At 37.3% G+C, this 25,085-nt stretch overlaps 1 protein-coding gene across 12 annotated transcripts in view; it reads left to right on the top strand.

The window, feature by feature from the left end:
• HECW2 (HECT, C2 and WW domain containing E3 ubiquitin protein ligase 2) overlaps positions 1–25,085 on the top strand; it is a 363,868-nt gene that overhangs the window by 176,498 nt on the left and 162,285 nt on the right. The window contains exon 1 of one of the 12 annotated variants that reach the window (XM_045868317.3): positions 23,572–24,159. The exons of the other annotated variants lie outside the window; for them this stretch is intronic. The gene's annotated coding sequence lies outside the window, so the exon portion shown is untranslated. Of the gene's footprint in view, positions 1–23,571; positions 24,160–25,085 lie in introns of those variants that run through there. 12 annotated transcript variants of the gene reach the window in all.

Genomic DNA, 25,085 nt, shown 5'->3' with positions numbered 1-25,085 from the left:
CTTCTGAGTAGTTTTCCTAGAAGGCCAGAGGATACAAGAATTAGGCCCCCTTCAGAATTACCTTCCTCCTCAGCTAAGTTTGTCTTTCTGATTCTGACCAACTCTAGGAGCCTGACAGGATCAAACCTCTCACAGAGCCAGGAGGCAGATCCAGAATAGTGGGGATTTCACTGAGTCACAGTCTCTCAAACTACATTCTCCAAATTGTTTGTAGGTGTTATGTGATAAAGGGTTTAATCAGTTGAATCACTTCATGACACTATAGAAATCAAAAGGCTTCTGGGAGCTTTTGTATTTGCTAATGGTTGAGAACCTCTAAGGGAGAGTGGATAGTGTCTACCACATTCTACTCTTGACCAGGAGCCCTCTTTCCTAGTAACTTCTCAAAGCACAAAGGTTTCTCAACATGCATTTTAGAACATTCTGCACTTCTAAGGAAATCTTTCTCTGTAAGGCTTCTCGGTAGTGCATCCGTTTGCTTGTAACAGACAATTCTGCAATATGACAGTTACTTTCATGCATGGAATATTCTTCAGTTAATGGTGTGAGGTGTGTGTGTCACCTTGTGTCTGGAGACAGAAACCAGACATGGGTGAAAAATGTGTCCTGAATGGTCCATAAAGTGACTAATTCATAAAGATTGTGCTTGAGTCACAATTTATGTGTACCAGTCTATGCTTCACATTCTAGGAACTGTTGCTTTCCTGTTGCCTGTCAAGGTTATCCCCTAGAGAGGTTTATGCTTCTGTTCAGTTTTTCACAGGGTTGTTCCTCCTTGTGGCAGTAGCCATGGCCCCGGTGCTAATCTTCCCTGCCAACAGAAGTTAACTATGTAATAATCAGAGAACGCTCTGTGGACAGTGATTCTTGTATCTGATGAGTAAACACATCCAGTAACCCTAACGCTTTTACTTTTCCAAAACTGCCATGACAGTTTGCTTTTGGTACCCAGCAAAATTCACCTATTTCACTTTTTTAGATTTCCAGTCTTGTATGTTGAAAATCATACATATGATTAATTGCTATAAATACCTTAAGGAAAAAGAAAATATGTATTTGTTGAAGGCCCATGAGTAAATGTAAGGTAGCATAGTGTGGTAGTTAAACTTATGTACTCTGAATCCAGATGTTTGGATTGAATCCTGGTTCTGCTACTAATCAGCCTTGTGGCTATGGGCATATTACACAATCTCCCTATAACTCAGTTTTACCCTCTGCAATATGGGAATAATAATAGCAAATAAGTCAGAGAATTGATGTTAGGATTAAATTAATTAATAATTATAAAACACTCTGAACAATACATGACAGATAATACATACTATATAGTGTGTTAAATCCATATGCCTAAAGAAAGTCATGAAAAAGCAAAAGCAAAAGCAAAAAAATCAGTCTTTAGGAAATGAACTTTCTGCACAATTAGAATAATAAAATAGTATTTAATTTTTATTTATTTTATTATTTATTTTTAAATTATGTTCAATTAGCTGTACCCTGAGATCATGACCTGAGCTGAAATCAATCAGTGCTGTACAAAGCTAATTCAGACAGGCGGTCTGAATTAGCCAACATACAATACATCATTAGTTTTTGATGTAGTGTTCAAGATCTATTTTATTTTATTTTTAAAGATTTTATTTATTTACTTATGAGAGAGAGAAAGAGCATGAGTGGGCAGAAGGGGCAAAGGAAGAGGGAGAAGCAGGCTCCCCACTGAGCAGGGAGCCCAATGTGGGGCTCAGTGCCAGTACCCTGAGATCATGACCCGAGCCAAAGGCAGACACTTAACTGACTGAGCCACCAAGGCACCCAAAGTTTTATTTATTTTAGAGAGAGAGAGAGCTCAAGGGGGAGGGTGGGAAGGGAGAGAATCTCAGGGCTTGGTCTCATGGTCATGGTATCATGACCTGAGTTGAAACCAAGAGTTGGACACTCAACTGACCTGTGCCACCCAGGTACCCGTTATGTAGTTTTTTAAAGAATGTTTCTTAATAACTCAGTGCTCATAAGCTTGATTTAATTTAATTGAGGCAAATGAGGGCTTTGAATTTGATAAAAAATTATCTACTGCTGCTAGTTTTCAATGAAATAGGAAGTTGCTAAATGATATTCCCAAAGTAACAGCAAGGAAAACAGATGCTCTAATTTGGCATATTTTTCTCTTACATACATCACACTCCACACACACCTCAGTGGTCTCTTCTCTGCTTATTAACTATATGCTGAGATGCAGCCAAAGATCTGGATCCCTGGGAACATGTAAGCATATTCTCAGGGGTGTACTTTTCATAAGAAGTTTTTTTGTGTTTTTGTTCCAGGGATAATCCCCCTAAAGAATTTAAACGTATTTTGACTCATTAGGATCCTCAGTGAATAACATTTGTGCCTATAATGTTGCTGTCACTGAGTAGTCCTGCTTTCATTGTCTGAGCCTATGAGAAAAGACAAAAGGTAGGTTTAATACGTAAGTAATGTTCTTGTGCCAAGAAAGAGCCAAAACCAAGGATTTCACAGTAGTTTTGATAGTGAAAAATGAGCAGAACTGAGTTATCATCTAGCATCATGCATTGGTTTCATAATTAACTCAAAAAAACCTTTGCTGTTAGTAGTCAGTTTTGTAAAATCTCCTTATAGTTCCACCAAAACACCAGTATCAATTGCAGTAAATGAGCATTGTTAATTAGAATTTTATTTATTTTTCAGTTTTGCTTGTAATTAATGCATTTTTTGTCTTATGTATTTGTTTAGTACTATTGGTATTCAGTTATGTATTTGTGTGTATACAATATTATGGTAAAAATGACTTATTTATATGAGGGACTCTGCCAGAATTTTTTTCCCCTTTATAGAAGGGATCCGTTCATTAGTCATATTCAAAAAACACTGTCTGGGAAGGAGATGGTCTTGGCCCTGCTTGAAAAGAGACTCAGAACACAGAAGGTCAAGGAGATTTTTCCCCTTTTCTAACTTGCAGTGCTGGGGTGCCCAGCTTATCAGCCGACATAACCAGTGCTGTACCTTGAGATCATGACCTGAGCTGAAATCAATCAGTGCTGTACAAAGCGGATTCAGACAGGCAATCTGTTTCTTTATATTGCTCTCAATTCCTCTGTTCCTTTTGCATCTTCATATGTCCTCTTCTCTCACCTTGCTGCTCCTCAAGCATTTTCTAGCAAGCTTCTGCATTAGGGTCTTTGCACATTGGTTTTCTGTGCCTGGAACGCAGAGGTTAACTCCTCAAACTTTACTCAAGTCTTCGCTCCAGTGTCGCCTTCTGAAGGAAGCCTGTTTTGCTTTCCTATCCTTGAGACCCTTTACCTGCTCTGTTTTTCCCCAAACACTTATCACTTTCTGTTACACTCTATCATTTACTTATTATGTGTTTTATTTATTGTCTATCTCCCCCTTCCTTCTTCTGCTAGAATGTAAGCTCCATAAGGGCAGGAGTTTTTTTATTTGTTTAGTTCACTATTATATCCCAAGGGCCTAGAATTATTCCTGGCACAAAGCAGGCACTCCATAAATAACTGTTGAATAGATTTGTCATTTTACTTTCTTCTTAGTTCACTTCATAAATTTATATTATATTTATATATATAATATATAATAATAAATAATAAATAAATATAATTATATATTTATATAATTTATATTATGTTATATAAATTATCATAAATTTATATTATATATATATTATGTTTCTTGTTTCTAAACAGTTTGAAGGACGGGGGTGGAGGTGGCACATTTGTATATATTAGTAGGAGGAAGTTCAGGATACCTAGCTCCGCACTGTCCTGACATTTTATTACATTAAATGAGGCATTTTCCACTAAATGAAACATACTCAGTAGATATTTATAAACTTCCAATCTGGTTAGTTTCCTTTGGACTATTTTGGAATAAGTAATTAAGAAAACAGAACTCATCTACTATAGCAGTTATAATCCAGGTAAGTCACAATCCAATAGAATACTTTGCAGTAGTTTTGTACTTGACTGTTTGAAGAGCACTTGGGCAAAAATTTCTTTGTATGTTTTTTTCGACAACCTTGACTGGGCTGAGAGGTATTTTCAGTTCCTTCACTGAAGTTGCAGAGAAGTTAAAGAACTAGCCCCAGATCACGAAAATGATCTTCTAAGACCTGAAACCTAGGTCTTTGGAGTCCTACCTAGGGGAGCAGAATGCTTTTTATAGCCCAGTTATGGCATCAGATTATAGGGCAATTAATGGAGAGGGATGATTAAGGATGCAGGATCTCAGGAAGGCATCTTAGAGGATGAAACATTAATTTCTTTCTACTGAGATCATATTAAAAGATGCTTTCATATTCCCATTTTCATTGGTCTATTGAATACTTTCCATTAAGTAACTCTAGCTTTTATATTCTGATTAAGTAAATGAGCCGTTATTTGTAAGGCAGAGAAGGCTTTTACATCTTAATGAGATTACATTGTGATTTACTGCATATGGGATACAGAAACCTTCAACAGGTGACTCAGGAGATTTATTGTTAATGTCATGAAATTATTGAGAAATGCAGAGAAGAATAAAGTAGATTAAACATAGGTATTTAGAACAAGTGATTAATATTTTATAAAGCATACAAAAATTAATCAACTGGCAGTTTAGTTTAGATTTTGTTGTTATTTATTTATTTATTTAAGATTTATTTATTTATTTTAGTGGGGAGGGGCAGAGGGAAAGGGAGAGAAATCCTTAAGCAGATTCCCTGCTGAGTGCGGAGCCAGACACGGGGCTCAATCCCAGGACCCTGATCAGGATCATGACCTGAGCTGAAATCAGGAGTTGGACACCCAATTGACTAAGCCACCCAGGTGCCCCTGTTGGTTTTTTTTTTTTTTTTTTAAATCTTACTCAGGATATTGTAATGAAGAACTGTGAAAAGTGCTAGGGAGAGAATTGTAAGTGTTGTTTTCATCATTTCATTATGTAAATACTCATAAATTTGTGTTCTCTTGTTTGTTTTCCCATAACCCTAATAAGTAACTTCACATTCTGTGATTTTTCCTGCCACCTTGTGATTTTTTTTTTTTTTTCTTTTTCTTTAATGTAGCCATTGCTTCCTCTGGCCTGGGACCAAACCTGAATCATTTTTGTGTCCCCAGGATCCAGCATGTATTTGGCCCATGGAAGGGGCTCAATGCATGTTCACTGTCAAGTGAATGAGTAAGCGTAACAAGCAGTCCTTCAGTTTGGGAGATCTAGATTTCATTTCTTTTTGGTTTTGCACAGATGGAAGAATTAGGAGATAGAATATCTGACTCTAGAGTGGAGCAGACACTAAGCCAGTTGCTGTATACACACTGCCTCATCTGATCCTCAACAACCCGAGGATGTTGTATGATTTCCATCTCCGTCTTAAAGATGAGGAATGAATGTAGGGCACAGAGTTGCTTGCCCAAAGTCACACAGTAAACAGGTAATAGAACAGGATTTGCATACAGGGAATATATTTAACCACTGTACTATGTTGCTTTACCTTTTTGCTATGAAGCAGAAGAGAATATAGTTTCCGTGTTCACTTATTAAAGATTTGCAATGAGGGGCACCTAGCTGGCTCCGTCAGAGGAGCATGTATCTCTTGATCACGGGTTTGTGAGTTCGAGCCCCACGTTGGGTGTAGAGATTACTAAAAAAAAAAAAATAAATAAAAACTAAAAAAAAAAAAAAGATTTGCAATGAATGGTATATATACAGTGTGAAAGTTCGCCACTGAATGATTTAGTTTTATTGGTTGAAATGTTCCCCTTCCAATTTACACCTACCTCTGTCTAGCTTTCAGCTTCAATATTTGACTGTCACTGTCCCCACTAAGGTCATTAGGGACCTCATCACTGCTAAATGTGATGGACATTTTTAGGCTTTATCCTCTAATCTTTCAGAATTTGTTGCTGTTGATCTCAGTTTCCTTCTTGAAAATGTATATATATTTTTGGCTTTACATCAGACCATTTTCTCCTAATTACCTGCATACATTTATTTCTACTTTGTCCTCTGCTTTCTTTTCTTCCACTTTAAATACTGGCATTCTCCAGGTTTTTATCCTAGGTCATTTTCTTCTAATTTTTCTCTTGGCACATTCTGAGCAAGCCATCCATCCCCATGGCTTCAGCTAATACCCACAGGGTTAAATCTCCAATTTTAATTATTTCTGGGTGCCATAATTGTATTTCCAGTGTTGACTTGACAACTACACCTGGATGAGCCCCATACTCCTCAGTCTCATTATAACCCAAACCAAACTTGACCATACCCTCCATCCTGTAACTAACTCACCTCTTCTTTTCTTTAATTCTTGCTGGTGGCAGTTACCCACATGGAGATTTGAGACTTACTCTTAAAGTTTCTTCATCACTTCTCCCCAACTGGCCTGGTCAATTCACCTCTTCACCATCTATTCTACCCTCACTGCCTCTGCTTTTATTCAGATACTTGTCTTCTATTCTCTAACTTTGGAGCATACTCCTGACTGATGTTTTGCTGCAATCTTTTCCTGCTGCAGTTCATCCTCTGTATTCTCACTACAATTATTTGTCTTATAAAATAGTTTTATCCCTGATTATGAAAATTAAGCTCAGTGAAAAACATGGAAAATACAGGGAATAGAAATAATAAAATTAAAATTACTCAGAGTCCTACTACCATCTCCAATATAATTTTTACCAATATTGAAACCAATACATTTTTTATAGTACAGCCTGATCAGCTCAGCTACCCCTGTTTAAAACCTTCAGTGTGAAGCAAGATGGAAGCGCAGTTTCCACTGGAATCAGTTGCTGTAGATATTTTTTTAAAAGGCAGGTTATTTATAAATAATGCAGGCAAATTAAGGCATCTTTTGCTATCAGATGGAGAACACAATCCTTCATCACCTTGTACAGACTCTCACTCCCTTCTTTTTGGGGTTCATAAACTTTGTCTTGACTACAGTGATTTGCAAAATTTGAAAATGTCTCTAGTTTCTAATTTTATTTAAAAATAGTTATGTTAAAAACTGAGGGTTGCTGGAGGGGAAGTGGGTGGGGGGATGGGCTAAATGGGTGATGGGTATTAAAGAGGGCATTTGTTGGGATGAGCACTCGATGTTATATGTAAGTGATGAATCGCTAAATTCTACTCCTGGAAACAGTACTGCACTGTATGTTAACTAATTTGAATTTAAATAAAAATAGTTGTGTTAAAATAATTTTAAAATTATTTTATTATTATTAAGCTGAGTAATATTCCATTGTACATATATGCTGCATCTTCTTTATCCATTCATCAGTTGATGGATATTTGAGCTGTTTCTATAATTTGGCTATTGTAGATAAAGCTGCTATAAACATATTTGAATAACCATGTAACAAAGGTCTTTATTTTTTTTAAAGATTTTATTTATTTATTTGAGAGAGAGAATGAGATAGAGAGAGCATGAGACGGGGGAGGGTCAGAGGGAGAAGCAGACTCCCTGCTGAGCAGGGAGCCTGATGCGGGACTCGATCCCGGGACTCTAGGATCATGACCTGAGCCGAAGGCAGTCGCTTAATCAACTGAGCCACCCAGGCGCCCAACAAAGGTCTTTATTAGTTTAAGTGATATAGTCACATAGATCAAAACTTTTTTTAAATGAAAAAAGGTATAGATTGAAAAGTCTCCCTTCAACCTCTCCTGCATTTCCAGATTTCTCCCTTTCCCTTCAACAAGTAACAAGTAACAACAAGGATTATCCTTTCAGATTTTCCACATATATGTGGATGGATGTATATTCTGTGTGTGTGTGTGTGTGTGTATACATACATACAAACAAGTGCAAATATATACGTATTTTTAAATTCTCGTTGATTTTCTGTAAAAAGCAAAATATGTATATTCTTCTATACCTTGATTGTTTCAATTAATGTATTTTTTTAGATTTTTCCATGTCAGTATGTAGAAAGAGCCTATTCTTTCTCTATTGAATGATCTTGGCACCCTTATTGAAAATCAATTGACCATAGATGTATGGGTTTATTTCTGTACTTTCAATTCTATTCCATTGTTCTGTACATCTATCCCGGTATCAGTACCCACACTGTTTTGATTATTGTAGCTTTGTAGTAAGTTTTTCAATCAGGAAATGTGTACCTTCCCACTTCTTTTTTTTAAAAGATTGTTTTGGCTATTTGGGTCCCCTTGCAATTTCATATAAACTTGAAAATCAGCTTTTACATTTCTGAAAAAAAAAAAAAAGCCCATTGGAATTCTGATAGTGATTGCATCAAAATCTGTAGATTGTTTTGGGTAGTACTGACATCTTAAAAATCTTAAATGTTCAATTCATGAATATAAGACGTCTTTCCATTTACTTAGGTCATCTTTAATTTCTTTAAACAATATTTAGTAGATTTCTGTGTACAAGTCTTCTACTTGGTTAAATTTATTCCTGGATATTTTATTCTTTTAGATGCTGTTGTAAGTGGAATTGCTTTCTTAATTCCCCGTTTGGATATTTATTGCTGGTGTATAGAAATACACCTGATTTTTGAGTCTTGAGCTTGCATCCTACAACTTTGATGAATTCATTTATTAGTCCTAATAGTTTTTTTGTGGATTCTTTAGGATTTTCTTTTTCTTCTTCTTTTTTTTTAAGATTTATTTATTTACTTTAGAGAGAGAGAGCACCTGAGTAGGAGGAGAGGCAGAGGGACAGGGAGAGAAGCAGACTTCCTGCTGAGCGCAGAGCCAGGTGTGGGGCTCAATTCCACAATCCTGAGATCATGACCTGAGCCAAACTCAAGAGTCTGACACTCAACCAACGGAGCCACCCAGGTGCCCCTCTTTAGGATTTTCTATATAAGATTGTGTCAACTATATACAGACAATTTTACTTCTTTTTAAATTTGAATAAATTTTATTTCCCTTTCTTGCCTCATTGATCTAGCTAGAATTTTCAGTACAATGTTGTAGAAGAGTCAAAAGCAGACATCTCTGTATCATTCCTGGTCTTAGGGTGAAGGTTCTCAGTCTTTAACCATTAAGTATGATGTTAGCTATGGGTTTTTCTTTTTTCTTTAAGTTTTTATGTAAATTCCAGTTAGTTAACATATAGTGTAATATTAGTTTCAGGTGTACAATATAGTGATTCAACACTTCCATACATCACCCAGTGCTCATCAAAACAAGTGCCCTTTTTAATCCCCATCACCTATTTAACCCAACCCCATGACCTCCCCTCTGTTAACCATCAGTTTGTTTTCTATATTTAAGACTCTCTTTCTTGGTTTGCCTCTCTCTCTCTTTTTTCCCCCTATGTTTTTGTTTTATTTCTTAAATTCCACATATGAGTGAAATCTTACGGTATTTGTCTTTCACTGACTGACTTATTTCACTTAGCATAATCCTCTCTAGCTCCATCCATGTTTTTGCAAATGGCAAGATTTCATTCTTTTTATGGCTGAGTAATATTCCATTGCACATATATGCTACATCTTCTTTATCCATTCATCAGTTGATGGATATTTGAGCTGTTTCTATAATTTGGCTATTGTAGATAAAGCTGCTATAAACATTGGGGTGCATGTACCCCTTTTAATTCATGTTTTTGTATTCTTTGAGTAAATACCTAGTAGTGCAATTGCTGGATCCTAGGGTAGTTCTATTTTTAACATTTTGAGGAACCTCCATACTGTTTTCCACAGTAGCTGCACCAGTTTGCATTCCCACCAACAGTGTAAGAGGGTTCCCCATGCGCCACATCCTCACCAATACCTGTTGTTTTTTGTGTTGTTGATTTTAGCTATTCTGACAGGTGTGAGATGATAGATATCTCATTGTAGTTTTGATTTGTATTTTCCAAAAAATGAATAATCCAATTAAAAAATGAGCAGAAAACATGAATAGATGTTTTTCCAAAGAAGACATACAGATGGCCAGCAGACACATGAAAAGATGCTCAACATCACTCATCATCAGATTTTTCTTTTTGATGAGTGGCTATGTATATTTTAATATCATTATGAACTCATGTGTTTAAAAAATTTTGTATTTATTTTAATGAATTACATGGTTTTTAAAATACCAAACTGTACCATTTAGGCCAATGGAAAAACTATATAAGGAGGTATTTTTTTTAAAGATTTTTTTTTAAATTTATTAGAGAGAGAGAGTGAGAGCAAGAGGGGGTAGGGTTAGAGGGAGAAGCAGACTCCCCGCCGAGCAGGGAGCCCGATGTGGGACTCGATCCCGGGACTCCGGGATCATGACCTGAGCCAAAGGCAGTCGCTTAACCAACTGAGCCACCCAGGCGCCCATAAGGAGGTATTTTAAGAGCAGTTTTATATTTTATCCCTGATACCTCCACACTGAATCATCATTTTCTTCAGGTAACCATTTGTGGTGGCTTTTTCTTTATCACATCCATGTTTGTTTGTTTTTCATAAATAAAAGCAAATTTGTGTGTGTGTGTGTGTAGCATATTATATCACTACGTATACTATTTTGGCCCTGTACAATGGCAGTTTAAATGACTTGGCCAAGTTGACAAAAAGATGACATAGCAATGTCCAGATGTAAACTCAGCAATCTGACTCCTGAGCTTGGGCTCTTAATTGGTCCCAATAAAGACCCAAAAGGAGGCTTTTGTGACTTTGCTACTTTCAGAGTAATGAGTGAAAAAGTAATCTGAACACAGTATTAGCAATGGAACTTGGTTTTCAAATAATTGTAAAAATGCTGTGTGAGAATGCATCAGAATACACTTGTACCAAAAAAAGAGAGACAAGCTTCTTGGTTTTCTTTCCTTTTTCCTTTTCTGTATTTCAATAGTTTAGTTGATCCACATTTTCTACTTTTGATTTAGCAATATTGGTTTAATCTGCTGGCAAGAAATGGGGAGAAAAGCTTATTCTAAACCCTTTCAGTATAATATTTGTTATTGCATGATCATTTTGTAAAACGGAAGCTTTGCCTCATTCATGCATTAATTGTTTTGAGGCGATTTCAGGAAAATCTGCAGTCTGCACGCAGGTAAATTTTAATACTTTAGATTAAGACTACTAGTCTTTATAGCAGAAAGTCTTAAGCAGATGAAGAATTAAAAGGAACTGTAATGTAATTTGCCTTTTAGCTTATATTTGAAACTCTTTTTGTCTCTCTTCAGGAGTTGTAGAATTTACTCATTGTTTATCACTAAAAGTCTAAGCTACTTTTCCTTGGCACTAACTAGTATGTAGCTTCAACTAACTTGGTTTCTTTTTGATTTAGAGATTAATGTTAAAACTTCCTTGGCCTACCAATGAAATTTGAGCATCATCAGCGTAGTCTTTATAGAGTTTGTAATTCTTTTCTGTTTTTTTTCCCCTAAAGAATGAAAAATTATTTTATGTTTTGTTATCAGATTCTTTTTTTTTTTTTTTTTTTTACTTCTCACATAACCAGGTTACTTAGATGTGGCTTATGTCTGTTCCACTCTTAGTATGTCTTCAAATTTTTGTTTTAGCAGTTGCTCCTGAATATGTAAATTTGGATACCAGTAGGTTATGAAGTGCTTCACTCTTACGATGTTTAAGACAGCTTGTGGGAAATAAAAACTAAGATAGAGAATCAGTTCTTATTTATTTAATCAAAAACATGTATCGGATATTTTCCAAAATTGGATGATTGTTAGCAGTATGAAGATTAATAAAGTATGGTTATTATCCTCAAAGAATATAGACCGATATTGGGAATTAGATATGACAGTGTTTCCAAGTGGGCCAGATTTTTTTAAAAGATTTTATTTATTTATTTATTTAGAGAGAGAGACAGAGCATGTGAGAGCGGGGTTGGGGGTGGGGGAGGGCAAAGGGAGAGGGAGAGAGAATTCTAGGCAGACTCCTAACCCAGTGGTGAGCCCCATGTGGGGCTCCATCCCATGACCCTGAGATCATGACCCTGAGAACATGACCCAAGAGGAAATCGAGTTGGGGGCTTAACCCAGGTGTCCCCAAACCAAATTTTTTAAAATTGAAGTAAGAGGGGGGCGCCTGGGTGGCTCAGTCGTTAAGTGTCTGCCTTCAGCTCAGGTCATGATCCCGGGGTCCTGGAATCGAGTCCCACATTGGGCTCCCTGCTCGGCAGGAGGCCTGCTTCTCCCTCTCCCACTCCCCCTGCTTGTGTTCCTGCTCTCGCTATCTCTCTCTCTGTCAAATAAATAAATAAAATCTTAAAAAAAAAAATTGAAGTAAGAGGACAAGATTTTAAAAAGAGCATATGTGAAAGTACTTTGCATAGTAGCCGATGTATAAAGACACAGGAAGGGTATTTTTGCTTTTTTAAAATTGAGGTATAATTGACATACTAATTTTATATTTGTATTTGATTTATACTGATGTCATAAACCCATTTAGAACAGGTCTCTTTGGGTTGATGACTATAAGAGTACTTGAAGTTTTGAATATAATTTCAAACTACTTTTCATGTGACACCTTTTGATTCAAATTTTTTTCTTACTGTTCCTTTATTAGATGTGTCTTGAATTTATGTTTTGTCCCCCAGAGGTGTCGTTATGATGAATGATACTTGTGATTTTCAGCATCTTGAGACGTGGGTTATTGATAATATGTGGTTAGCTACAAGGTCACATTTTGGCAGCTCCATTTGACAAATAAAAACTTCCTTTGAGTTTGAATACTTTAATACAAGCAATATTTTCCCATGTCAGAATAGTTTATTATTAAATATAGATTAGAAAGGAGAATACAGGGCATATAGAAAGATAAGAGAGAGATGCCAAACTGAGTTTTTTTTTTTCTGTATTACTGTTTCTATATTTTTCTGTCACATGAAGCCAGATTGAAGCCTCTCTTTTCTTATTATTAAAGTAGGACAAGTTCATTAGAGACAAATTAGAAAATATGGAACAATATAAGAAACGCTTAGGTTTTCCTGCCAAGCAGTAATTACTATAAACATTTTAGTGTGTTCCTTTTACAACTTTATTTTCATAAATATTATGTGTGTTTTGAAAAAAATTTTTTGAGTATAGTTGACACACAATGTTTACATTAGTCTCAGGTGTACATCATAGTGATTCAACTTCTCTAGATGTCCTAGCTATGCACAGAACAAGTGTAGCTACCATCTGTCACCATACAGTGCTGTTACAGTATCATTGACTATATTCCCTGCACTGTGCTTTTTATTCCCATGACTTACTCAGTCCACAACTGGAAGCCTGTATGTATGTCTTCACTCATTTTGCCCAGCAACTCATCCCCTTCCCTCTAACAACCATTAATTTGTTCTCTGTATTTATAGGTCTGATGCTGCTTTTTTGTGTTTGCTTATTCACTTGTTTTGTTTTTTAGATTCCACATGTGAGAGAAATCATGTGGTATTCATCTTTCTCAGTCTGACTTATTTGACTTAGCATAATACCCTCTAGGTCCATCCATGTTGTGACAGATGGCAAGATCTCATCCTTTTTATGGCTGTGTAATGTGTGTGTGTTGTGTACCCACATCTTCCTTACCCGTTCATCTCTCAGGGGACACTTAGATTGCTTCCATATCTTAGCTATTGTAAATAATGTTACAATAAACATAGGGGTACATATATCTTTTTAAATTAGTGTCTTCATTTTCTTTGGGTAGATATCCAGTAGTGGAATTATTGGATCATATGGTATTTCTATTTTTAATTTTTTGAGGTACCTCCATACTGTGTTCTGCAAAAACTGTTAAAATATCTATACTACCCAAAGCTATCTACAGCTTCAATGCAATCCCTATCAAAATACCAACAACGTTTTTCACAGAATTAGAACAAATAATCCTAAAATTTATATAGAACCACAAAAGATCCCAAATAGCCAAAGCAGCCTTGAGAAAGAAAAACAAAACTGTAGGTATCACAATTCCAGATTTCAAGATATATTACAAAGCTATAGTAATCAAAACATTATGGTACTGGCACAAAAATAGACACACAGGTCAACGGAACAGAATAGAGAGTACAGAAATAAACCCATGCTTATATGGTAAATTAATTTATGACAAAGAAGGCAAGAATATACAATGGGGAAAAGTCAGTCTCTTCAATAAATGATGTTGGGAAAATTGGACAGCTACATGCAAAAGAATGAAACTGGACCACTTTCTAACACCATATGCAAAAATAAGCTCAAATGGACTAAAGACCTAAATGTGAGATCTGAAACCATGAAAATCCTAGAAGAGAGCACAGGCAGTAATTTTTCTGACATCAGCTGTAGCAACATTTTTCTAGATATGTCTCTTAAGGCAAGGGAAACAAAAGCAAAAATAAACTATTGGGACTTCATCAAACTGAAGAACTTTTGCACAGCGAAGGAAACCATCAACAAAACAAAAAGGCAACCTACTGAATGGGAAAAGATGTTTGCAGATGATATATCCATTAAGGAGCTAATATCCAAAATATATAAAGAATTTCATACAACAACACCATAAAACAAAACAATTTGATTAAAAAATGGGCAGAAGATCTGAATAGACTTTTTTTTTCAAAGAAGACATAGAGATGGCCAACAAACACGTGAAAAGATGCTCAGCATCACTCATCATCAGGGAAATACAAATTAAAACCACAATGAGAGATCACCATACAGCTGTCAGAATGGCAAAAATCAAAAAGACAAGAAACAATAAGTGTTGACGAAGACATGGAGAAAAAGAAAGCTTTGTGTTGGTGGAAATATTATATGTATTTTTTTTCAAAGATTTTATTTATTTATTTGAAACAGAGAGAATGAGAGAGAGAGAGCACATGAGAGGGGGGAGGGTCAGAGGGAGAAGCAGGCTCCCCGCCGAGCAGGGAGCCCGATGCGGGACTCGATCCAGGGACTCCAGGATCATGACCTGAGCCGAAGGCAGTTGCTTAACCAACTGAGCCACCCAGATGCCCTATATGTATTTTTAAACCCTATTAAGCTCATATTGTGCATATGGTCTACAGTATGCTTTTTCACTTATTATATCATGAACATTGTCCATGTCATTAAAAATTATTTGGGGACATTGTGTGATGGCAACATAATATTCTTTAATATGGCTGGCTAGTGCCATAATGTACCTATACATTTATTTTTGGATACTTACATAGTTTCTGATTTTTACAGATCATGACACAATGATCACTGAATTTATATAATCTTAGGTGGCACATATTTCTAGAACAGGTGTCTTATTTTGCTTATTAAGCCATGGCAGATAATTTTTTTTTCATGTGTAAAATAATCCTTACTTTTCTGGTGTTTCTGTTTTTTTTTTTTTCCCCCTTGTACTATTATCCTTTACTGAAGAGTTTTTAAATTTAAAAAACAATAGTTTTTAAAAATTTTATTGAGATGTTTATTTATAAACTCTAAAACAGATTAGAAGGTAAAATTATAATTCCTGATGACAGCAATTTGTGATGAAAATGCTTACAGACCCTTAAATATAGCTTGGTAGGAAAGGGCGGGAGTGAAATGAGTTGTTACAGTTTGTTCCAGGAAAGGCATTTTGGATGAATGCCATCTACTTTTACAAAGATGTCTTGTGATTTTAGTTTTATCTGCTTTCACTTAACCTTTCCCAAAGTGATTGCTGAAACAAATGTATGTAGTACAATAAAAGGCATTAACATAACTCTTTTTCTCTGAAGATGTTATTTTGATTTTAGTGAAAGTATTGAATCTGTGCCCAGTTTAATCATGCCAAATACCCTAGATCAGGGAGACTCCGGGGGTCAGATCATCCAGCCAGCTGCCTTCCTGGTGGCAGTATCTACTTAGTGTCAGTGTTTGTTGCAAAAATAAAATTCTAAAAACTTCTCCAGGTATTTCAATGATGTAGAGTCTTCTCTGTTGAGAATAACAGCACTAATATCTGAGAATTTATTGACTATTAGTCAATACTTTTTTGCCAGGCACTGTCTACTTACTGTACTTAGCTTTCCAGTCCTCTCAAAATTGTGCTGGTCATGCATTGGTATTGTCCCCATTTTATAGATGGACTAAAGTTTAGGAAGGTTGATCATTTGGCAAAGTCACACAGCTAATAGCTGTCTATTTGGGCTGCAGAACCAGTGCTATTCTATACTGTACTTACAAGCTATTAGAGAGTTAGTGACTGACTAAATATCCTAAATTCTATTAAAGCATGTTAAGAAAACATAATGAATAAATTTAGTATATGACTTAACTTATACCTTTTAAACACTACAGAACGAACTTACATATTTAAAGGTTGACTTTATCCTCTTTAAAAAGGGGACACAATTATTTAGGGAAAAAAATCCTCCTTGTTCATTCTTCCTGCCTAGAGATCTTGGCAAGTAGGAGCACAGTTGCTATTATTGTGACTTTGTCTGTTGTGTGTACAGATACACGCTGCCAGAGTCTCTGCCCCACACCTTTTATAAACACCATATTTAACTTGGAGGAGAAAAAGTTATTCTTGGCAACACTCACATGGCAAAAGTAGCAATTGCAGGGGCCACCAAGGATTATACTGACTTGAGCTGGAATTGTGAGAATATGTCTAGAATTGAACTTTATTGCTGTCTCTAATGCAAGTCTCAATAAAGGAGAGAATTATTATTCGGTTTACCAGGAAGCAGGAAAGCTGCAAAATGAGATCTGTATCCCATGTACTTGAAAGTATAATGTATTGAGACTTTGTGCTTATTATTACTGGTGTCATTGCCAAATATGAAAATCATTAGATAGCTAATAAGGACCTAATACTAGGATGACCAAAGCAGTTTAAAGACCTACTTTCTGAGAGCAGCCTGCAACAATGGATTCATGTGAGCAAAGACTCAGGGATGGGGTATCAATATGATGATGTTCTTCACGGAGTTCTCAAATGTTAAAATCCAAGGGTCTGTTTGAAATTTGAGAGACATACATTTATAAGTGCAATGTGCTGTTCTATGCATTGAAAGTAGTTTTTTAGGAAATTTTACTAAAGTGTTATTTTAAGAGGTGGTACAAGCTAAAAAGAAAAATTGACAGATTCACAAAAGTGTGTAGATTCATATATTGCTGACAGATTCAGAGTGAGCTAGTATGAGAAGTTAAGGATGTTCTTGCAGACATCCGTTCAATAAATTCTTTCTGGCTGCTAGCCTTTGAGATGGTATCACAGAAAGCCATATGTATCCAATCCTGGGCTCCCTGGATGGAGCAAGACCATCTAGAGCCCTCAATCCTTCTCAGATTCCCTGTGGTCGTTCAGTTCCATCATAGACACCGATCTTTTGTGAAATAGAATAAAAATAAACTTAGAAAAATGAAATAAAGAAAAATGAAATGAAATAAAAACAAGATCTATAAAATATAAGTCCACATTTTCATTATTATTATTATTGAACAGACTTAAAATTACTCTGGCAAATTTCTGTAAAAGTTTCTAAAGGCTCTGGGGTGCCTGGGTGGCTCAGATGGTTAAGCGTCTGCCTTCGGCTCAGGTCATGATCCCGGGGTCCTGGGATTGAGCCCCGCATTGGGCTCCCTGCTTAGTGGGGAGTCTGCTTCTCCCTTTCCCTCTGCTGTTCCCCCTGCTTGTGCTCTCTCTCTGTCAAAAATAAATAAAATCTTAAAAAAAAAAAGTTTCTAAAGGCTCATGTTCAGTTTCTGTCCTTAGATCATTAACAGTAAGTTCATGGCCCGGTGCTTATCCATAGCCTATATTTTGAGGAGTACTATTCTAGATTTATGTACAAACAAAAACTTTTTTTCTCATGTTAGCATCCCTTTCTGTCTTCGTGTTTTTTTGCACTTGCTTGTCTTCCTGTTATACTCACTTTTTTCTTCTTTTAAAATGGATTGATCATAATCATCATGAGAGCTGTAAGGGTAGGGTACAAAGATGCATGTCTATTTTTTATTGTCTAATAAAACACATTTGCAAAATCAAATGTGACATTCACATATACACGTATGTTAATGTATGGTCTAATTAGATTTTGAGACTGTAGACAAGTATCTCTTAATGTGGAGTTTTAGTACCAGCTATATCAGAATTCTTCTGGGGTTTGGGAATCTGTGTGATTATTTGATTCTACATCATGCGCTATGGTGGTAAATGATAAATCCTGAAAATGTGGGGCACCTGGGTGGCTCAGTTGTTAAGCATCTGCCTTTGGCTCAGGTCATGATCCCAGGGTCCTGGGATTGAGCCCCGCATCAGGCTCCCCGCTCCTCGGGAAGCCTGCTTTCTCTCTCCCACTCCCCCTGCTTGTGTTCCCTCTTTCGCTGTGTCTCTCTCTGTCAAATAAATAAAATCTTAAAAAAAAAAAAAAATCCTGAAAATGTTCCCTGTGTGGATATAGTAGAGTCTCTACATATGTGCTTTTAGCAGAGAATCTTCAGGATATATTATTGAGTTCATTGCTTTCTTAGTCATATGCATAGCATAGCTGGAAAAAGGTAGTGTTCTCATTTTACAGACAGAAACAACATACGAATACAAATAAAATAATTTTATATCCTTCCTTATTGGGATTTTATTTTCAGAGTGTTACATGCCTAAAATCTATTCTTACATTCACCCTTCTTTACAATATAATTTTATTTGGAATAATAAATAGCATAGCTGCAGAACCCATTAGCCACGTAATTAAACAGTTGTTATGAATTCAATGAGTGAGGTGGGATTATACATAAACCACCTTAATATTTCATTAACGGTACATTAACATAGGGTTAATACAAAATTCATCAGTAAGTAAAAATAGAATATTCTTAGATATCTATACAAAATTCACCCATAAGGAGAAATACATCCTTCAAGCTTCCAGGTATGGGTCAGTCAAATAAAGGAGATGCTGTTATAGCTGGTTCTTTAATCCTGTTGTGGAAATTACTGAAAGGAATAAAACCACATTTATTCTTATTTGTATATACCTTTCATGTGTTTGGCACATTACATCTGCTTGTGTGTATCAGTCTGTTAGAAAAATGAGGGTCATTTATTCTTGTTTATGAAAGCAGTGGATCACAGTCCTGATATTTTGCTTGAGTGGACATCGATAAAGGGATTTTTCTTATCCACCTAAGATGAGAAAATCAGTCTTTTGGGGACATTACTATCTTCCAAAGCATAATGATAATTTCCCAGATAAAACTACAAAACCCTAAGAAAATATGCCCATACTTCTTTTTTTTTTTAAGATTTTATTTATTTATTCATGAGAGACAGAGAGAGAGAGAGAAGCAGAGGGAGAAGCAGGGTCCCCGCTTAGCGGGGAGCCCGATGTGGGACTCGATCCCAGGACCCTGGGATCATGACCTGAGCCGAAGGCAGACGCTTAACCATCTCAGCCACCCAGGCACCTGCCCATACTTACTCTTACTGAACTCAGAATTCTTCAGAAATGTTGCTGTTGTGAAACTGAGCAGGCTTCTTGAAAATCTTCCTCTGCACCTTTGAGCCTTGCGATTGTGTGCCCTGCATCAAGTCACCAGACCTCCCCAAGCTCACTTCCGTTATCTTAGGGATAATAGCACCTCTCAGAATTGCTGGGAGAATTCTATCAGTGAATGATTCTAAAATGTCAAGCATAGGTCTTGTCACTTGGTAAAAGATAGTTAATTATTTTGGGGGGAAGTTGTATAATAGTGGGCAATGTGTGGATAAGCTTTGATGTCATGCAGCCCCTCGATTTGAAATTCAGCTAGTTTTTTGCCCTGGGATTTAGCTATGTGTGAGCAAGTTATTCAGCCTCGCTGTCCCTCAGTTTTCTTAGGGATTGTCATGATTAGCCCAGAAGGTTACTCTGAGGATTGAATGAGGGAGTGTGTATACACACTCATAGTGCCTGGCATGTGGTAAGTGCGTAATAGGTAACAGATAACAGCCTTTATTATTTGTATTTAATTTGATTACCTACCAGTTTCTAAGCTAAACTTTAAAAAACCGTGTGTTTCCTGTGCATGTGTCAACTGATTTTTATTTGAGGTTCAAGGGATCTTTTAGCAGCTGTCTCATTTTTGAACGGAGTTTCAAACGTTTTCTGATTTATACACAGAATGATGTGTATTTCCATTGGAAGATTTGGGGCATCTGAAAACAAAGCCATGAGGAGACAAGCATTCATCTGGCTGTTGAATGAACACAATGTCAGAAGAAAAAGCCTCCAGTAAAAGTTGCAGCAGACAGGCAGACACTTGCTACGGGACCTAAATAAGGCATATGAGTGATGTCAGACTCGGAGACATGCAAAATTGCATAAACACAGAGGAAATTCATAATGGGCTTTTCAGGAAAAAGGTCGTACCTTCCTGATGTGCTAACCTTGATTCTGTTTTGTGTTTTTCATGCCCACATAAAGATAGATGGAAGAGACGCTGCTGAATTTTTCCATTGCCAATTTGTATCGTCATCTAAGAATTGTGTCTTTGCTCTTCTTTGCTTTACTCTTTTTTGGGGGGGGGAGCTTATTCGTTCTTTTTTTAAATTTTTCATTTAAGTACAGTTGGTACACGATGTTATATTAGTTTTACGTGTACACCATAGTGGTTCAACTTCTCTATACATTGTGCTGTGCTCACAAGTGTAGCTGCCATCTGTCACCATATGGTCCTATTCCAGTATCACCGACTATATTCCCTCTGCTCTGCCTTTTATTCCCATGACTTACTCCTTCTGTGAGCTTTTGGGAATAAGCTACTTTAGTTAAGTGATGTCTTTAATGTTCTGTGATTAATACATTCAACATCCACAAAGCATAGTTTCACCCACGAGCATCCTTGTTAGATCAGTAACTTTGAATGTTGACAGTTGTGATACCAGTTGGCTTTCAGGAGAAGATCTTGTGGAGAGGAGATAAAGGGACAATTTCCATTCCCTTATTCTTAAGTTTCCCTTTCTCTCCCTCTACACTGATGCTTAAAATTTCTAGTCTTTCCTCCTTCACTGGCCTCATCTCTCCTTCAACCCTCTGTGCTCTAGTCACACTAGTCTTCCTTTAGTCCTTGAAAGCTCCTTCCCACCCTAGGGCCTCTGTACAGCTCTTCTATCTGGAATGTTCTCTCTTTTCTCTTCCTCCCCTCCTTATCCATCCTTCAGAGCTTAGTTCCCACATTAATTCCTTGAGGGAGATTTCTCTTACTTTCTGGTCTGGGTCATGTCAGCAACTCCCGCATTCTCTTAAGACCTCTTTTTCCTTTGTAGCATGTATCATAATAGTAACCAAAGAATTCGTTTTGTATTTGTTATTTAGTGTTTCTCCCTCTCTCTAAAATAGAAGCTCTGCAAGAAAAAGCAGGGGCTGTGTTTGTCTTGTTCAGAACTATCTCCCAATGCCTGGCACCATATGCTATTGTAGCGAGTGAAAATGTTAAGATGTCATATGTATGCAAATTTGGTATTGATGTGCTTCCCATTTTATTTGTTCTGTTGATTTTTGAGGTCTTTCTTCACACAGAGATGTGGTTTGGAGAAAGGAATAGCATATATAAATTTCGAGGTCTGACACTATGCTCTTCTGGCTCTGCCTTCTCAATGCAGTAGTCTACTGTGATTGAAGAAGTCCTTGCTGAACTCCCTTGTTTAAGAAAGACCATCTCTATGAAAAGGTACACATATGTGATGGCCTTAAGTCTAAGCTCCAACATCATCTAACCTCGCTTGATCCACTTTATTTTTTTTTTTTAAAGATTTTATTTATTTATTTGACAGAAAGAGAGCACAAGCAGGGGGAGCAGCAGAGGGAGAGGGAGAAGCAGGCTCCCCGCTGAGCAGGGATTCCCGACGTGGGGCTCGATCCCAGCACCCTGGGATCATGACCTGAGCCGAAGGCAGCCGCTTAACCAACTGAGCCACCCAGGCACCCCTCGCTTGATCCACTTTATAAGTGTCTTGATCAACTTGGAAATCTAGGTCTCTTATGACAATGGTGTGTGCTGTGGGGACATAGGTTTCCTTTACATAGGACAATAGCCTGTTTGACACATGTGAACATCGGTGACACATAGATGGACCAGAACCTAGAGTTCAGTTGAAGTGGCCTATCTGGCAAATGTTACAATATTTGGAAGGTAAAGAATCGTGGTGTGGGAATCCAGAGTGGTGGGAGCATCAGGTGAGCTTCTCTTCAGCCCCATGGAGAATTTTTGTTCCATAACTAGGAAGTAAGCAAGCATTCAAGATTATACACTTTTGACTGGAGATGAAAACAGAGATGCTGACGTTGTTGGGAAGTCTGTCGTTCATAAGCTATAGCCACCTTTGATGCCAATAAAAGGAAATGAATTCATCCTTTCTAGACTTCTTTTTCCTAACCTCCTTTTGGTGACTGAGTTGAATTTGTGAGGTGACTGCCATTTTCCAGAGTGTTATCTGAGAAAGGCAGCATATCATAAAAGAGCTCGGGCTTGGGTGCCATTCAGATCCAACCCTGAAATCCTGGCTGTTTGTTATCGCTTCCTTTCTGTGAGCCTCGGCTTCCTCATCTGTAACGTAGGCCTAATAACATTATCGACCTCAGCCTTAGAGCACAGTGCCGTTCATTAGACTATTTCAAAAGCATCTATGATGTGTTCCTGGTATATTGTGGGCATTTTGTACATGCTTGTTCTTATTGTTGTTTACTAGCACACATCCAAGAATCCACCCAATGTCAGCATCTTGGTTTGTTCTAAGCTTGGGCAGAGTTTACACATCAGAAGAGGCCTGGTGGTGATTCTGAGTGCCAGGCTTGCTGTGTCCCCATGGTCTGTTGTAGAACCAGCCTCAAGCTCCGTGGCCCCTGGAAGCTTTATGACAAACAATGTCGGGATTAAGGAAACGGTAGAGAGAAAATTGCATCCACTAAATGTGGCACAGAATTTAAATCCGGTCTGTCTCACTTCACAACAAAATAGTGACTAATGAGGATATTTTATCTTGCTTTCCTGGAAGTTTGCTGGAAAGATATGGACTTGCAGCCTTTGATTGCATTCACCTATTCAACCAACACTTAATAACTGTGACAGCCGCCCTGGGTGGGCCAGCTTCAGGAGGCCCCATTTCCATTAAATAACAATGCATCTCATCTGGAAATTCTTCCACTACAACCTCTTCCTTGGATAAGACAAGAGCACAGCTAGATTGAGGTTTTGCATCCATTTTTGCATTAAAAATGATATCTGAGGGACGCCTGGGTGACTCAGTAGGTTGGGCGTCTGCCTTTGGCTCAGGTCATGATCCCGGGGTCCTGGGATCAAGTCCTGCACCAGGCTCCCTGCTCAGTGGGGAGTCTGCCTCTCCCTCTCCTGCCGCTTCCCCTGCTTGTGCGCGCTCTCTCTCTCTCAAATAAATAAATAAAATCTTAAAAAAAGTGACACCTGAGATAACTTCAGGGTTGCTAACCACAGTTTTGGATTTTCATTAAAGCTAGATAATGTTTCAAAAAGTTTTAGTTGATTTTTACAGTTTGAACTCACAAGTCCACAAATTTCATTCTGGATTAGTTAGAATGCTGTAAGCCTCTTTCAATACCCTAAATGAATGCTATATCTGATTAATCATAGTAGTAAATTAGAGTTTCCTGATAATGACCACTCTATTCTTAGTAAATCAGACAGAAAACTCCCTTCTCTGTGATAACAGTCAGTTTGTTGACACTCACTCTGTATGAGTGTGTGTGTGTGTGTGTGTGTGTGTGTGTGTGTACACATAGCTCATTCTTTGGCATTTTCCCAGTGGAAAAAAGCAAAGGAAGGAAGCGAGGGGAGGATGGGGCGATTGCATCCTGTACCCTTTACAGGGTGTGGCCACGACTGCCTCAGCCTAAGGGACACTAATAGGCTGTGTTTTTTCATTTAGGATGCCTGACAGTCTTGAGGAAAAGTGGGAGTGGCTCTCAGTGTTTTCTTAGCTGGACAGGAGTCTCCTGGTAGAGGTCTGCTCAAATCCCACTTAGGATTTCATGTCTAGAACTTTGGGAAAGAGGAGGAGAAGCATCAGTGAGGTGGACCCGCAGAGCTCTCAAAGCCACATTAGGACTCCAGACCCGCCCGACTGCAGTTCTGGACTCTTCTATGAATGAAATTGCCAAGTGGGTAGGCCAGGTATATGATTTTAAGGAGAATGGAACGTGTTTCTTCTTGCTGCTTCCTAAATCTGGTTTGAAATGATGATGAATTCAACCCTGACAAAGGCAGAGAGAAACTCTTTGGGATTATATGAGGTAAGAAATTAGAAAGTTCTGTGAAATGAGTTCTACCTTCACCTGATTTCTGAGTTCAACTATTTAGGATTTACAGTTCTGTCTGCCCTTCTCTTTGAAACATTCTTAAACGTGGTCCCCTTCCAGCTTGATTAGGACAGTCATTAACAAACTATGTGGTGTGCTTATCACATTTAATCATTTGACAACTTGACATCCATCAGTGCTGGGATTAAAACATTTAAAACTTTTACAAAAAAGGGGCACCTGGGTGGCTCAGTCAGTTAAGCATCTGCCTTTGGCTCAGGTCAAGATCCCAGGGTCCTGGGATAGAGTCCTGCATCAGGCTCCCTGCTTAGAGGGGAGTCTGCTTCTCCCTCTCCCTCTACCCCTCCCCCCACTCATGTTCTCTCTCATTTGTTCTGCTCTCTCTCTCTCTGTCAAATGAATAAATAAATAAATAAAAATCTTTAAAAAAATTTAAAACTTTTACAAATAAAGATGTAGTATTTTTGCTGAATTTCTAGAGCCCCCTGGTTTCAAAGGAAGTACTTTACTGTGATGTTAAGTACAGGTCCTACCTACAATAATGTTTCTTAAAATGTCATTTGATTGAGTCTAAATAGATTTTATGACAGGTTATATGCCCCTGGATAATAATGTGTTTTTTTGGTCAGATTTTAAAGCTCTTCTCTCATGAATGAGATGTTAACGCCGATTTATTTGTAATGTAATGTTTATATGGACAAGTATTCATAGACATTCACATTTTAGAAACTGTTGATTTAACAGCAATCTTACAACAAAGCTTTTTTTTTTAAATTTTGTATATTTATTTATTTATTTTTATTCTTATGTTAATCCCCATACACAACAAAGCTTTAATTTGAGAATAAAATAATGTTTTTGTTAAGATTTTCTTGTGGCAGTTGTAGTAAACTGACCCA

The sequence above is a fragment of the Mirounga angustirostris genome, unplaced genomic scaffold (genome assembly GCF_029215605.1).
Source record: "Mirounga angustirostris isolate CCGP_5_RB_7025 unplaced genomic scaffold, mMirAng1.0.hap1 SCAF_3, whole genome shotgun sequence".
Classification (NCBI taxonomy): domain Eukaryota; kingdom Metazoa; phylum Chordata; class Mammalia; order Carnivora; family Phocidae; genus Mirounga; species Mirounga angustirostris.
This window is presented reverse-complemented; position numbering and strand designations above follow the sequence as displayed.